Here is a 14,524-nt window from a genome sequence, read left to right as displayed (position 1 = left end):
ACCGGTGATCTAATCTGCGCAGAACTGGCTCGTCTCGAACACGGCCGGTGCAAGCATCTTTCTTTAGAAGAAAGGCTTTTAGCGCTTCTACTTGTTGTTGTTTTAAAGATGTGTCCAAGTCATTTAGAACAGAGGAAAGAGCCGCAGCAGACTCCGCTTCAGTCACGTTTATGACAAACTCGTCGACATTATGGTGTGTGACGTACGTTACTCACCGCTGATTGGCTCGGTTAGAATTCTCACAGGGTGGGGTTATTTGAATAGGAGAGTTCCCAGACCCTTTCTCTGTGCAGATTTAAACAGAGGAGGAGTCTGGCAGGCCAGGCTAGCACCATTATTTGAGTCAATAACAATGTCCGTTACTATCTTCTGGTATTGCTGATAATCGATAATCCCTACACTTTCAACAGTATAAAAGTGACCACAGCACCTACATCGCATCTGCATCAGTTAAACACCCTCACGTTCCTCACACCTGTACTGAATCACTGTCAAATGCCAAAGTAAATATCTTTAATCTACCTCTTTAGCATCTATCATGTTTTTTAATTTGCTGCATGGTGGGTTTAGTTTAGATGTTGGTTTTAAGTGCAGTCCTGTTTTAATCAGCTGTGTGCACAGATTATTTCGCTACTGTGTGTCGTCTGTGGCCGCAGGAAGGGGGCTTAGCCTGGCGGCGAGGGCCACTCAAGGCCTGATGACCCACCAAGCGTATAAGATGCTGGGGAAACTCTGTAGACTTTAAAAATCTTAATCATTTAGGTGTAGTGGTTCAACACCTGAATATAAAAAAAATTCTGTCTCCTTCCTTCAAAAAAACAGGTTGAACAATTAAAAAGCAACACCATGCCAAGACTAAATGTGGAACTATTGTTAAAATGTCACCTGTACTTCTCTATTCCGAGTCCACTTGTACACATCAGTAAAACCACACACTATTCTAGCATGTTCCAAATATCTGTTTCTGATTAAGAAGTCTGATAAAGGATTTAGTCTGTATGTTATTCCAGGAATGAAGGGAAACATTGTTTTCATAAATGGTCTCTATGGGTTGGAAATAAAAAAAAGAGCAGGGGAAAGGAACCTGGTCCAAAGTAATCTTTTGAGAGCCCTAGTTCAGTGATGTGTTCAGGGGAGGGCATCTTTAGAGAAAATTAAACCATGTAGGCCAGGGAGTTCTGAATATTAATCAACCAAGCTCTTAGGCAACGTGCTGCTAGACCAAAGAGTAGGTTCAAAAGAACCACTATGTATCCCTCTAGCAAGAAAAGTACTGAATCTAATTTTGCACATGTAGAAATAGAAACAGAAATGAGGTCACTTGCAGGTGCTAATCTGAATTAAAAACATTTTTAATAACTTGTAGAAGCTGCTATTGCAGCTGCATTGATAGCATCTTATTAAGAAACTGGTTTTCTATGACAAGAACAGGAAGCCAAATTAGCAAGGGCTGCCTTAAACAGGATGTTTTACTATGAGACTAGCAGTGCACAGAGGCAAAATAAAACAAATAAAACTGTATCTGTTTTTGTTTCCTACATAGTAAAGAAGGTCCTTCAAAAACCAGGATCATACCAACAAGTATCATATCTGTTGTAGATAGCCCGTGTGTGTGTGTGTGTGGGGGGGGGGGGTTGTTTCAAGTCATGATTGCGGTTTATTTAAGGATTTTTTGTTTGTTTTTCCTGTTAGACTGTGGAAACAGATAAGATCTGTTGGTTTAGTTAGTTTGTGCAGAATAGAATAGAATAGAATAGAATAGAATAGAATAGAATAGAATAGAATAGAATAGACTTTATTGATCCCACAGTGGGGAAATTTGCTTATAATTACACATTACAATACCAGTTCATCAGCTGTGCTCACTACTGTACGTTAAAGACTGCACATACAGACCAGAGTACAGCAGGGCAGTTTTATAACATTTTAGCATGCGATGTAAAAGGAAGACCGTCCACCATACAAAACCAGAATGTAAGACAGATCTGCATGACAATAGTAGTTGTGTCACACCCTCCATGACCTGGCCACAAATAAAACCTTTTCGTAAAAGTCTAATGGATCTAGGGCTGGGCGATATGGCAAAAATAGAATATAACGATTTTTCCAATATTTTATCACGATTTCAATTTTATCACGATTTTTTATCCATGAATAGCATAACTTCAATTGCGTATTAAAGAAGAGAAACATTGAATAAATAAACATTTATTCATATTAGGGATAATCAACACAGTGCTAACACACATATTTTAAACTCACACCAGAGATGATAAAAGCCCTGAGAGAAACAATTACAAAAATCAGTTTTTCTCGTTTTTCAAGTAACTTAACATAAATTAAAATCGTAAACATATTTAAAGTGCAAACATGTCAATTGCAAACGTATTGTGCAAACATTAACTTGTTCAAAATACTATGTAGCTCCCAGTTGCTCATGTAGTGGATAGTTAAGCTCAAATACGGCTCTGATGTGCGGCTGGACCAGAGATCGCTTGTGGTAGCAAAAAACTGCGCATTCTGAATATTTTCTGCAACTCTTACTTTGCATTCAGCGTACATGCGTGGAACGGCGGTGTTCGAAAAATACTTGCGGCTGGAAAACTCGTAGCGCGGCTCCAATGTTTTTATCATTTTCTTAAATCCCACTCCTACTGTTCGCACGGGACACAAATCTTTAACCAAGTGGTACGTCACTGCATCTGTCACGCTGTTCCATCGTCTGCTGTCTCTGTGGTAAGGAGTGAGTTTTGTGAGAGTTTCTGTTAGCGTTTGCTGCCTGGAAGAAGCACTAGCCGCTGCAGCCGCAGGCTTTTTAGCTTTAGCTGCCAGCTGGCTCTCATTGTATTGTTTGGGAAGCCTTCTTTTCAAGTGATTAAACAAGTCTGTGGTGTTGCCATCACTTGCCTTGACGCTCTCCTTGCGAACTTTGCAAATGACATTTCGCTGCTCTTTGTCATCTGGTGAAAAACCAAACCAGTTCCATATAATGGACGAGGCGTTCCTCTCCGGAACGAAAACCTCGTTGTCGCTCTCAGCCGCGGCCGAAGCCATGTTTGTTCACACACAGGTGAAAACAAGTGGGGCATTGATATATTACTATGACACACTCTGATTGGTTAAGGGTCAAACAAAGGCGTGTCATTCGCCTGAGGTAAGTTCCCTTTTCATTCAGAGGCAGAAATTCAACAGCAGAGCTGTGAATCGTGATAAAAGGGTCTCTCAAAAATGACAGACCGTCAGATGTGTAGATCGTAAAACGGTCTAAAATCGTCATATCGCCCAGCCCTAAATGGATCGTAATTCAGTGTGATTTCAGGTGAAAATTTGTATATTTTCTTGCTGTTTTATTTTTCCAACTAGTCGTCCCCAATCAGGAAAAGTACATTAAAAATAGTAAGTAACACTTTACATTAACGGTCCCTTTAATATTGTTATTTAATGCATTATTAAGCATTAATAAAGAAAGAATCTCTTTACTAATGCAGGGTTTCCCCCAGCGCTTTACAAACCTGGCGGGCCGCCAGGCTTTGCTTGGCCACCCACCAGGCTAAACGTCATGGCCAACCCACCTCCCGACCCTACCGTGTCTGCTGACACGAACGGCGCATTGAAACTAGAGCCCTCCATCAGCTGATACTGGTAAGAAACAGCAGCTCTCACGGAAGAACTACTTTATTTAATAGTTTATTAATGCTTAATAATGCACTATCTAATGTTAATACAGGGACCTCTAAAGTAAAGTGTTACCCTTTAACCTTTTAAATGTGCAATTTCCAGCTCCGTGCTTCAGGGAATAAAAGTATTTAACATGGACACACACACACCATTATAAAATATCAACTTCTCAATTTACCGATCATGGGCTTTGGGTAATGGCTGATAAAACATCTCATAAATACCATTTAAGACTGGAATCGATCTTAGAAAAAGGTTGAGGAGCTCGGAGCTCTAAGAAGGACTGGGGAGTAGTGTAGCTGCTCTTCCACATCAAGAGGAGGAAGCTGAGGTGGTTCAGGAATAAAATCACAATGCCTGCTGTACGCATCCCAGGTGGGTTTAGGCAAGTCCTGCCAACAGGAAGGCACTGGGTCATACTGGATAGAATATCTCAAAGCTCCAACTAAACGTCTTTGGGGTCCCAGCAGTGGAACTGGTGTAGGTTACTGGGAGGGGATGGTTTAGACCTCTCTGTTGAGGCTAATGCCGGTACGACCCGAACACAGATAAGCCAACGAAAGCCAATGAATATACAAAATTAAATAACTTTTATCAAGCTTTAGTCACTCCGTTATACAATGATTATACTGTGGGACAAATGCAGGCAGAGCACCAGCAGGTGCATTACCCAGTAACCTGAAAACGCTTTCTGACCCAGAGAGCTGACTCAGTGCTCACTAACATCCTTTTATTTGATTCATCACACCGGCGGATCAGAATGCTGATCAGGTGGAGGAGGATTTAAAAGGGCTCACAGAGCGTCAAGGACACAGTGGGAACTCTGTCATGCTCCGTCCAGTGACAAGGGAAGTGCACTGCTGTCTCAGATTTTAACTGAATACTGACTCACAGCACACAGAACAAACGCTCCCCGTCACAAACACTGAAAGAAACATCAGCAGGCAAACAGTTCCTCTACAGCACTACAAAATGAAATGCATATGACGCATGCAGCTTCAGTGGAATAATAAATGCAGGTTTGTGAATGCAATGCCATTGCATAACAGGTAAATGAGAAAGAAATAGAAGGCAGAAGTGCCAGCACTAAGCTCAAGCTAACCAAATCCATTTTGACAGGTTTGTGGACATCAAAGGAAGTTAAGAGGACAAAGGTCACAAGTGGAGCTGCTGTGCCCTAAGAATGACCTTAAAGAAAATCTGAAGGATGATTCCTATTACATTCCTACACGACGGATTCAAACAGCAGCTGTGTGGAAACATTAGTCAGACCTTAATCTCAGTCCAGAACAGATAATATCATAAATCAGTTCACATCAAGAGGCTGTACAGAAAGTATCTACAGCACCTAATTTACCTGCATCTTAACATCAAACTCACCTCCTAAATCAACTAAAATAAGCCATCACCCACAGATTTACAAAGAGATTATAATCCTCCACACTGAGAGTGAGTAAACTAAAACACATCACACAGACTCGCAGATAGACTCGGTCCAGCAAAGCTAGCACGTGCACAGCAAGATGACAGAGCACCGAACAGAAACCTACCAATCTCCCGCATCGCAAGCAGCAGAAAGCAACATCATGTCCCACAACGGAGCCTAAGAGACGGGTAGAGAGAGACAGAGACAGACCCTCAAGATGACATCACCTTTTTTTTCTCCTCCCTCCTTTTCTGAAATGTAAGCTAGTGCTGCAAGTCTGCTAGTGTCAGCGACGGAGCAGCAGTGAGCGCTCCACCACATTGCATGCGTGTGTGTGTGTGTGTGTGTGTGTGTGTGTGTGTGTGTGTGTGTGTGTGTGTGTGTGTGTGTGTGTGTGTGTGTGTGTGTGTGTGTGTGTGTGTGTGTGTGTGTGTGTGTGTGTGTGTGTGATGACAGAAGAGTACATGACATCTACATACCCTTTTCTCAATCCTAAGTAAATGTCCATAAAACTATTATTAATACCAAAACTTTAGACACAACACTTCTACATCTATATGTGCTTTTGGTCCAAGGTACTATACTTTTTACAATAAAAAGTACACTTTACTTTATAAACCTGCTCTATAATATTCAGCTCGATACGTTTATGCATCTAGACGTGTTGAAGAGGACTAGCTGGACATCAGAATGAGGAAAAAAGATTTATGTGACTCTGAATGTGGCATGGCACAGATATCCTGGTCTGCGTTTTTCAGAAACTGCCGATCTGTTGGGATTTTCACCCACAACCACCTCTAGGGTATAGAGAGAACGGTCCAATAAAGAGAACATATCCTGTGAGCAGCAAATGAGTGAATGAATACTTTGTTGATGCTGGATGATGTCAGTGGAGAATGGACAGACCGCAGGCAACATCAGCTTAAATATGCAGTGGTTCTCTAACCAAGCAGAATAGCATCTCTTTTCTTGGTCCATGAACTTATTAAACAAGATGATGAGTTCTATGGACTCTAGTGGTCTCCAGTCACCAAGTGTTAATCCAATCCATAACTTCTGGGATGTGCAGCCGGCAAAATCTGCAGCAACATTGAGATGGTATCATGTTATTGAAGACTGGAACCTCTGGGGAACGTTTCCAACACCTTGCTGAAACACTGTCACAAGATATTAACGCAGTTGTCAAGGCTAAAAGGGCTCCAAACTGGTACTAGTTAGATCAGCTAGACTAGCCAGTATCAAATGCCCAGTGAGAGGGGAGAGCAGTCCAAATGAGAGGCTCCCTGAACAGCCAAACCAAGCACCGCCCTGATCTTTTTAACAAAACAATTCACTAAATATTGTGTTTCTTAAATCAAACAACCTCAAGTCACCACCTTACAAACTTTAATTCCCCAAATCAATTCCACATTTTTAGTTTGAAGTTGCAACTTCAAACTCTAAAATCAAACACTTGCACTACAAAACTAATGTTTTTACGTCTCTAAACTAAGTCCTAACATTTTGTTTTGGTGTTAAGTGGCAAATCATATTGGCTGGTATAAAACGATTAGAACCTAAAATAAAAAAATGCAGAAAATAGCTTCTATGGATGCCCAGAGGTCCAAAAAAAGAGTGAATGAGCTTAAAATGGTGTCGTTTTTAGAACTGTATGTAGAGGTTGTGTATTGGTAAGAATCTGGCGATCTGACGATATTTTGTGACATTAAGCGCCAGACGATAGTTTTAATTTTTAAAACTGAAATTAATTAGAAACTCGGGCCAGACGCTTCTAAGATACATCCAGTTTTATCACGAGATCTCATGGTTTTGTCAGAAGGAAAACATGATAAAACTGCTGCCACCTAGCAGTCGGAGTTTGAATTGCACCACACAAACGGACAACTAGAGTAAATGTTTGCATGGAAATTCTCAAAATATCTATAGGCTGCTTTTGAATATCAAATCAGTGTCATAACACAAAATATCATATTTAAGTATATCAATATTTTCATACAGTAACTAAAAATCATAGAGGAGTGGTCCTCAATAGGCGGCCCACGGGCCCCCTCTTTGTGGCCCCCGAACCCTGTGCGTAGCACCCCCCAACGACGGCCGAACGGGAGGTGTGCTGCCACAAAGAGGGCTGGTGTAATGAGCCGCCAGCAGCGCTAAGCGTTTAAATAAAATGCAAGTAAATGTACAGCCTTATTTATAGAGATGCATTTCTAGAAAACCAAAAACACTTCTCCACAGAGGCCGTCAATCTTTACAATGTCAAACTAAACACCTTGTTCTATCTGTGAAGAAAGAAGAAAATATCATTTCTATAGCGCCTCTCAAGATAAAAATCACGAGGCGCTTCACAAAAACAAAAAATGTAAAACTGTAAAAAAGAATTTAGAAAATGGTTTAAAATATATTTAAAATGAGCAAAAAATAGACAATTGTGATTAAAAAATGTTAACAAAAAAGAGAGAGAGTGAATAGGAAAGAGGGAAATCAGTGGATCCTGAGGAAGGTGGAATAGGTGGGGAGAGCAGAATAAAGAGAGAGTGGTGAAGAAGGTCATACAAAAGCCAGCCTGAACAAGTGAGTCTTCAGCTGCTTTTTGAATGAGTCCACTGATCTCAGGCTCAGGGTGAGAGAGTTCCAGAGTCTGGGGGCCACAGCAGCAAATGATCTGTCACCTTTGGTCTTTAGCCTGGTGCTGCACAACCAGTAGGCTTTGATCACTGGACCTCAGGGACCTGCTGGGGGTGTAGGGACTAAGAAGATCACCAATGTAAGATGGTGCTTGTCCATGTAAGGCCCTATAGACCAGAACCAGGTTCTTGAAATGAACCCTGAAGTTGACTGGCAGCCAATGAAGCTGGAGGAGAAGCGGGGTGATGTGGGTGTGTTTGGAGGACTTGGTCAGAAGCCGAGCACAGGCACTCTGAACCACCTGTAGACGGTTCAGGGAGGTTCTGCTCAGACACGTGAAAAGAGAGTTACAGTAGTTTAAGCTAGGGATGCACCGATGGATCGGCATTTGATCGTAATCGGCCGATAGCGCCCCTATCGGTTTTGATCGGAATTTTCAAAATAGATCAAAGCAGACCGATCAGCCATAGGGTTGTCATGGTAACCAGTGTAGCGGTAAATCCCGGTAAAAAAAAAAGTTGACAATAATAATAATAACTGTCTTGTTTTTTAAAAAACTATATTATCTTGGTGGGTTTACCGTGGCTGCGGTGCAGGTGCGGTGACCCTTACCAGCCACCGTATCATCTGCTGAAGTTGCAGGCAGCACATGCGCGCTTTGCTGTTTACAACCAAAACTTTCTTGAAGCTAAAGCTGAAATAATGGTCAAAGGAGGAGACGGCAGCGCTCAGGAGGACATTTATTATCCCTCAAAGAAGACAAAGTCGGAAGTACGGGCATATTTTAGATATTTGAAGAATGCCGAGGGAGTTTATAGAAGACGGGCGGCTATCCTGTTTGTAGCACATGCAGAAAAAGTGTCTGTGAAAGGCAGCAACGCTTCAAATCTCATGACACATCTGTGTGATCATCACCCACAACTCTGCAGTCAACGCAAGGCAAGCTAACGTTAGCGTTTTAGCTAAAATGCGTGATCCGAGGATTTGGGTTGAGGGAGAATGCAACAAGTCGCTATATAAAGCAGCCGCAGCGCCGCTACCTGCATATAAACCGTGTCTCGGACACCCCCATGTTGAAATGACGCTATGCATTACGGGGCTCCCAGGGGCAGATAAGAGTTGGTCTCTCTCTGAGAATAATTATGAATTTAACAATGATTACTGCCTGATGACATTTTCCCACATCTGCAAAGCTCACTGGAAGGACACAAACCGAGGACAATATTTTCTTGATATGGGCTTTATTACTCAAGTAAGGGTAAAAAAGTATCTGATTAGAAGGCTGCTTGAGTACTGAGTATCATCTGAACTAATATTTTTAAAATGATGACATCAAACAGACATAAAATAAGAAGTTATGGGCAAATATTAGTATTTTAAAGACTAAAGGGAAAAAATGTAAACAAATAAACAACATAATTACAAAATAATACATTTTAGGCTAAATTTAGACACAAACTGTGGACAATATTTCCTGACATACAGGGTTTATTTAATTGTGTGAAAATGTAGCCCATTTAAAAAAAATACCGTGATAATACCGAAAACCGTGGTAATTTTGGTCACAATAACCGTGAGGTTAAATTTTCACACCATGACAACCCTAATACAGACCATTTTAGATTATGTTACATTGCCTTTATTCCCAGATTATGTAGTTTGTAGCACTCATTATAATGTTGTAGAAAATTTCTGGCCAATCCACGTGATCGGTATCGGTGATCGGTATCGGTGATCAGCATTCTTTGATATCGGTATCGGTGATCGGCAGCAAAAAACCTGATCGGTGCATCCCTAGTTTAAGCGTGAGGAGATGAAGGTGTGGATAACTGTCTCAAGTTCAGAGCGGGACAGAATGGGACTCAGCTTAGCAATGTTCCTGAGATGGAAGAAGGAAGTGCGAACAAGAGAACTGACATGAGAATCCAGGGTGAGAGCTGGGTCAAAGGTCAAGCCAAAATTCCTGACGGAAGGTTTGGTGTGGGAAGCAAGCTGACCAAGAGAGTCTCTGACTTTAGGAACCAGCTGTGTTGGCCCAAAGGGACAACTTCAACATGCCCCATTTCTGGAGAAGCAGAATACAGCATCTGACATAAGGATTCATCAAAAGTCTAAAGCTTAAATGGTTTTAGGACCATGATGTAAGTCTGTAACACTAAATCACATCCTTGCTAAACGCAGTATGATCTCTGAGAACAAGGGCTAAAGAAAACAATCCCACGGCATCAACCACATTGATCAAAAGCAACACACTGTGCGATTCTCACAGAGCTGCAGCTGAGCCCATGACTCTGGAGTATGAACGGGAGCACTGGGAAACAGCACAGCCAGCGTAAATACACCTTCAGATTACAAACAACACACTGCCACCAGTAGGAAATATCTCTTTGTTAACCTTTAACCAACTTTAACTTTGAAGCTTCCTCACTATCATTAGCCCTTAAACAGACCATGTGCACTTTTTACCATTAACCTCTGGAAATTTTCATCGAAATATTGTTGAAAATGAATAAAATGAGTTCCAGCGGTTGAAAAATATTGGCGGCTTTGTGACATATAACCTTAAAATAACAAATTTTAAAAATCGGGTCTAAAATACAGTGCGCCGGTCTAGCATCTTTGGGGAACACCATGTTTCCTTCTGAATGGCTCGGGGTCCTGTTGCGCCTGTTGATGACGTCAGACCAAATGATTGGCTGGACATGTGACTTAGGAAAGTTACGTTACCATGTTGAAAAAAACATTTCGGCAGTAGGAAACATGAATTTGATAACAAAAATGCTAAACGTTTTCCAGAACATGTGAAAGAACACAATCGAAAAAAGAGATGCAATATATTGTGGCGGAGTGGTATTGATGTAGTTTGATGATGTCATCGGCAGGCGCAGGCCACCGAGCAGATCCGGAAACCACAGAACCAGAAAACTAGCATCAGCATTGCATTCTCTCGATGAGATTGCTTGAAGGACAATCAAAGTCTGATGAGTCACGCTGAGGTTGCATGCTTTCTGCTCCACAGGTAACAACATTTACCGTAATGTTTTCTTAAACTAGCGACAGTCACTGCAGCATGGTTAGGGTTGAGCATCGTTTGATTTTGAATGATTCCGATTCCAATTCATTGTTTCAATTCCGGTTCCTATCGATTCCCAATTCCGATTCTTTCAAGACATGAAATGTTTTACATGAGCCAGCCAACCACAGGTTCTACTTGATGACATGATCTTAACTTCGACATGAATTTTTATTCTATGAACACTAACATCCCCTTCATTTAGACAACAACATGTTTTGGAGAAAAAAGAAAAAGACTTGCAGCACAACCAGTGTGTTTGTTTCTGACCACAACCAAAGTCTGGAAGAAGCCTCTGGGATGAGAGGCTAAATGTCTCCAATATCCAGCTGTTTTCAGCTAAAACTCTCAGGATGATCATGTCCAGGATGACCTGAGAACCTAAACCTCCATGCTGCAGCAGAATTCAGTCAGAACAGAAAGCGAAACTTAAATGTAGCTGGCTGCGTCTGACTGCTGATGCTCCGTGTGTGTTGTAACGGAATGAAATGACTGGGGTTTTTTCCCTCCTCTGACACAGGACTAGTCTGCATGAGATATGGTCTCAAGGTCTCATGCATTCCTTCTAACCTGCTTATTTTTAGCTCAACAGAAGAATAAAGAATGAACTCTTTTTTTTATTAATCAAAGAACTCTATTTTAATAAAGCTAATCCATCAAAGTGTTAGTCAATGAATAAGATGTGACCGATCTGTGAACTCAAAATATTAATTACTTTATTATGATCCTATAGAATATAATAAGTAATGTGACTTTAAATGTTCCAACAGGACTCATTTCACGTAGCGTTAAAAAGACATGACACATTACTTTCACTGATCCAATCAGAATCTTACAGATCTGACGGAGGCATGGTTTTGATGGTGTTTGGTAATTTTTCATTCGACAATAAACCAAAACATCCAAAGTATAAAACTATGCCACGTCAGCTCTAACGCCAGTTCAAAGCGTTCCAGAGAAAGTGACGGAGTGGCCAATCCTGATCTAAACTCTTCAACCGAAAGAACCAACGACAAGCTGAAAAATTTGTTGCTATTCCAACTGCGGCAACAGTTTCTTTCAGAATAAAAGCTGAACCATCAAGACCCAGGCTTGGGTCTCACCAGACGCCAACAAAGTGCCGTGACCTGGAAGTAACTCAGACTGGACTAGTCGGCAACCGCTGCTTCTCCTACCAGCTCGGTTCCAGAGAAGGTCAAGCTAAACCTCGACATTCCGGATCTAAAGAGGACTTCCTGAAGGGTAGGTAGACCGGAAAATGGTGTCTCATGTGTTTATGGACCTCCTAACCAAAGCTTAATGCGAAGACATCACCTTCAGTTCCCGTCAGAACTAATCGCTTCCTCGGATTTGCTGGTTCTGATCAACATCACACGTCATCCATTCACCATCTCATCCACATTAGTTACACTATACATTTAGTGCTTAAAGTCAGTCTAGTTTAATTTGTTAGTAATAAAATTCTTAACGTTTAAACTTGACTCTCTCTCTTCTGTTGTCTCTGAGTGAATACGAAGCGGTTATCTAATCCCTGCAATAAAAAGTTCCAATCTTCTGGTTTAAATAACCTCACAGATCCATAAGGTGGATTTCATATTTCCTATGGAATCCCACGCCTTATGGCTTATTAAATAACATGTAATCTAATTCATTACAGTGTTTTTATTTCTGCAGTGAGACAAACTCATCTCACACTGTCCAGAGTTTGTTCTTTAAAGCTTCTATTAAATCCACCGTGTTGACATATTTTAACAAGTTTCCTCTACGCTGCAAGAGTTAAAGTTTACATTACGGATTAAAAGTTCAGCAGATGCGTTTGTTTATATTTGGTGCTCTGCGCTGGGTGGGGGGAGGGGGGGACTCGTGCTGCACACAGACAGCTGGTGTGATCAGCTCTGAAAAGCGTTGATCACAATTTGCAGATCACGTTTATTTTTCACGGAGATCGGCCACGGATTCCTCTTCCATCGGCATTCTAGGAATCTAAACTAGGAGTCAAAATAAAAAACTTTGAACGATTCCGGGAAAAATTAACAGTTGGAACCGGTTCCAATCGATGCTAAATGCCCAACCCTAAGCATGTTGTCAAACTACCCTATAATGTTTGTACTGCCCTCTAGTTAAAGGAAACTACACACTGCCACTTTAAGTAGAAGAAAAATTGTCAAAAATAAAGTCATTTTATTCAAAACTAATTATTTCACGCAATTTTTTTCATCTGTCATTGATCTAAATTGTAAAACTGAAAACATTGGGGAATCCTGGTCCCTCGGGTGCCGCTATCCTGCATGTTTTAGTTGTTTCCCTAATCTGATTTTAATCAGCAGGTGATTAGGAGGCTTTTGCAGAGCTTTAAGACCTGCTGAACAGGTGATTCAACCACTGAATCAGAGGTGTTGGAGCAGGGAAACAACTAAAACATGAAGGAAAATGGCCCTCAAGGACCAGAATTCCCCACCCTTATTCTAAAGTGTATTTAAGTGATCAGAGGGAAAACATCAGGTCAGGTTAACCGAGGTAAGGTTCTTGTTTGGACGAAGTTGTCCTCCAGAGTCTACCGAGGGCGGACATGGAAATTAATGAACAAGGACGCTTGAGATGAGCTTGAAAGCTCCACTCTCTTTTATGACCCAAACAAATCCAGCTCAGTAGGCTCCCTGATGCAAAGCTAGTTTTAGAAACCACACTTAGCTAAATCCTGTGACAGCTGTGGGCATGGCAAATAAAGGCATGTTTGTTCAGTGCTGTTTGATGTATGAGAACTAATCGAAGTCAAAGGAAAATGAAATTAAAGGTACACACAGTAACACGGTTTTACAAGGATCTCAACAGCTGTTTCCATTACCAAGCCTCAGCTAACATTTGCAAGATGGGCAACAAAGCAGCTGAAGGAAAAAGCAGACCAAAGTGTATTCTGGTTTGTGTGGCACCGTTGGATAAATTCACCGAAAGGCAGCCATCTCCTTTTGAGCACATCTGGTGTTTGTCAGAGTAAATGCATCCAATCGGCTCAACCCCAGCCAACAGGCTGAGCTTCCCAGCAGGAAGATTAAGTTCTACCGCTGCACTGGTTCTGGCAGTCTAATAACTCCACTAGCATTAATTATGATCCGTACAAATGTTACCAAGTCAGAAAATGCCTGTCCTATTGTGGGACTTGTTGACAGGTGGCCGAGTGCTTAACAAAGCAGAGAGATGAGAATGTTAGTGTTCTTTAAAAACAGAAATACCCAGGATAATATCCTATTTTATATCCCTTTTATATTTATACCGACTCGGATTAGCATTAATAGTTTTTTTTTTAAGTATTCATGACCAAAATATCCATTTTAATAACCAACTTTGTTGGTGCTACAAGAAAATCAAGCCAAGCCAAAAACATCACGTAAGAAGACCGTCAGTGACTGATTAGCTAAGGGGTGGGGTCACTGGTTGATCCAGAGCATTTCATTTGCTGTTCACAAACTTTGAGTCTCTTCTTTTTGATGTTATTGTGTTCTACATTGTTGTTTGTGTTGTGTACAGGTCACCTTGTGCTACTTGTTTTACTCTGGGGTCCACCCTGCTATGCCAAACCCACCCAATAAACCTATTTCTCAATCTTAAAATCGCAATGGCAAATTTGTGTGTGTGTGTTGGGGGGGGATAGCATAAACGTTTTTTCATGCCTCTTAACAATGTTAAATATTTTGATGAGATAAAAAATGAAGAAATTAATAAAG

General features: G+C 41.2%; 1 protein-coding gene across 5 annotated transcripts in view; it reads right to left on the bottom strand.

The window, feature by feature from the left end:
- osbpl8 (oxysterol binding protein-like 8) overlaps positions 1-14,524 on the bottom strand; it is a 111,408-nt gene that overhangs the window by 87,992 nt on the left and 8,892 nt on the right. The window contains exon 1 of one of the 5 annotated variants that reach the window (XM_015955542.3): positions 5,229-5,352. The exons of the other annotated variants lie outside the window; for them this stretch is intronic. The gene's annotated coding sequence lies outside the window, so the exon portion shown is untranslated. Of the gene's footprint in view, positions 1-5,228; positions 5,353-14,524 lie in introns of those variants that run through there. 5 annotated transcript variants of the gene reach the window in all.

The sequence above is a fragment of the Nothobranchius furzeri genome, chromosome 1 (genome assembly GCF_043380555.1).
Source record: "Nothobranchius furzeri strain GRZ-AD chromosome 1, NfurGRZ-RIMD1, whole genome shotgun sequence".
NCBI classification, from domain to species: domain Eukaryota; kingdom Metazoa; phylum Chordata; class Actinopteri; order Cyprinodontiformes; family Nothobranchiidae; genus Nothobranchius; species Nothobranchius furzeri.
This window is presented reverse-complemented; position numbering and strand designations above follow the sequence as displayed.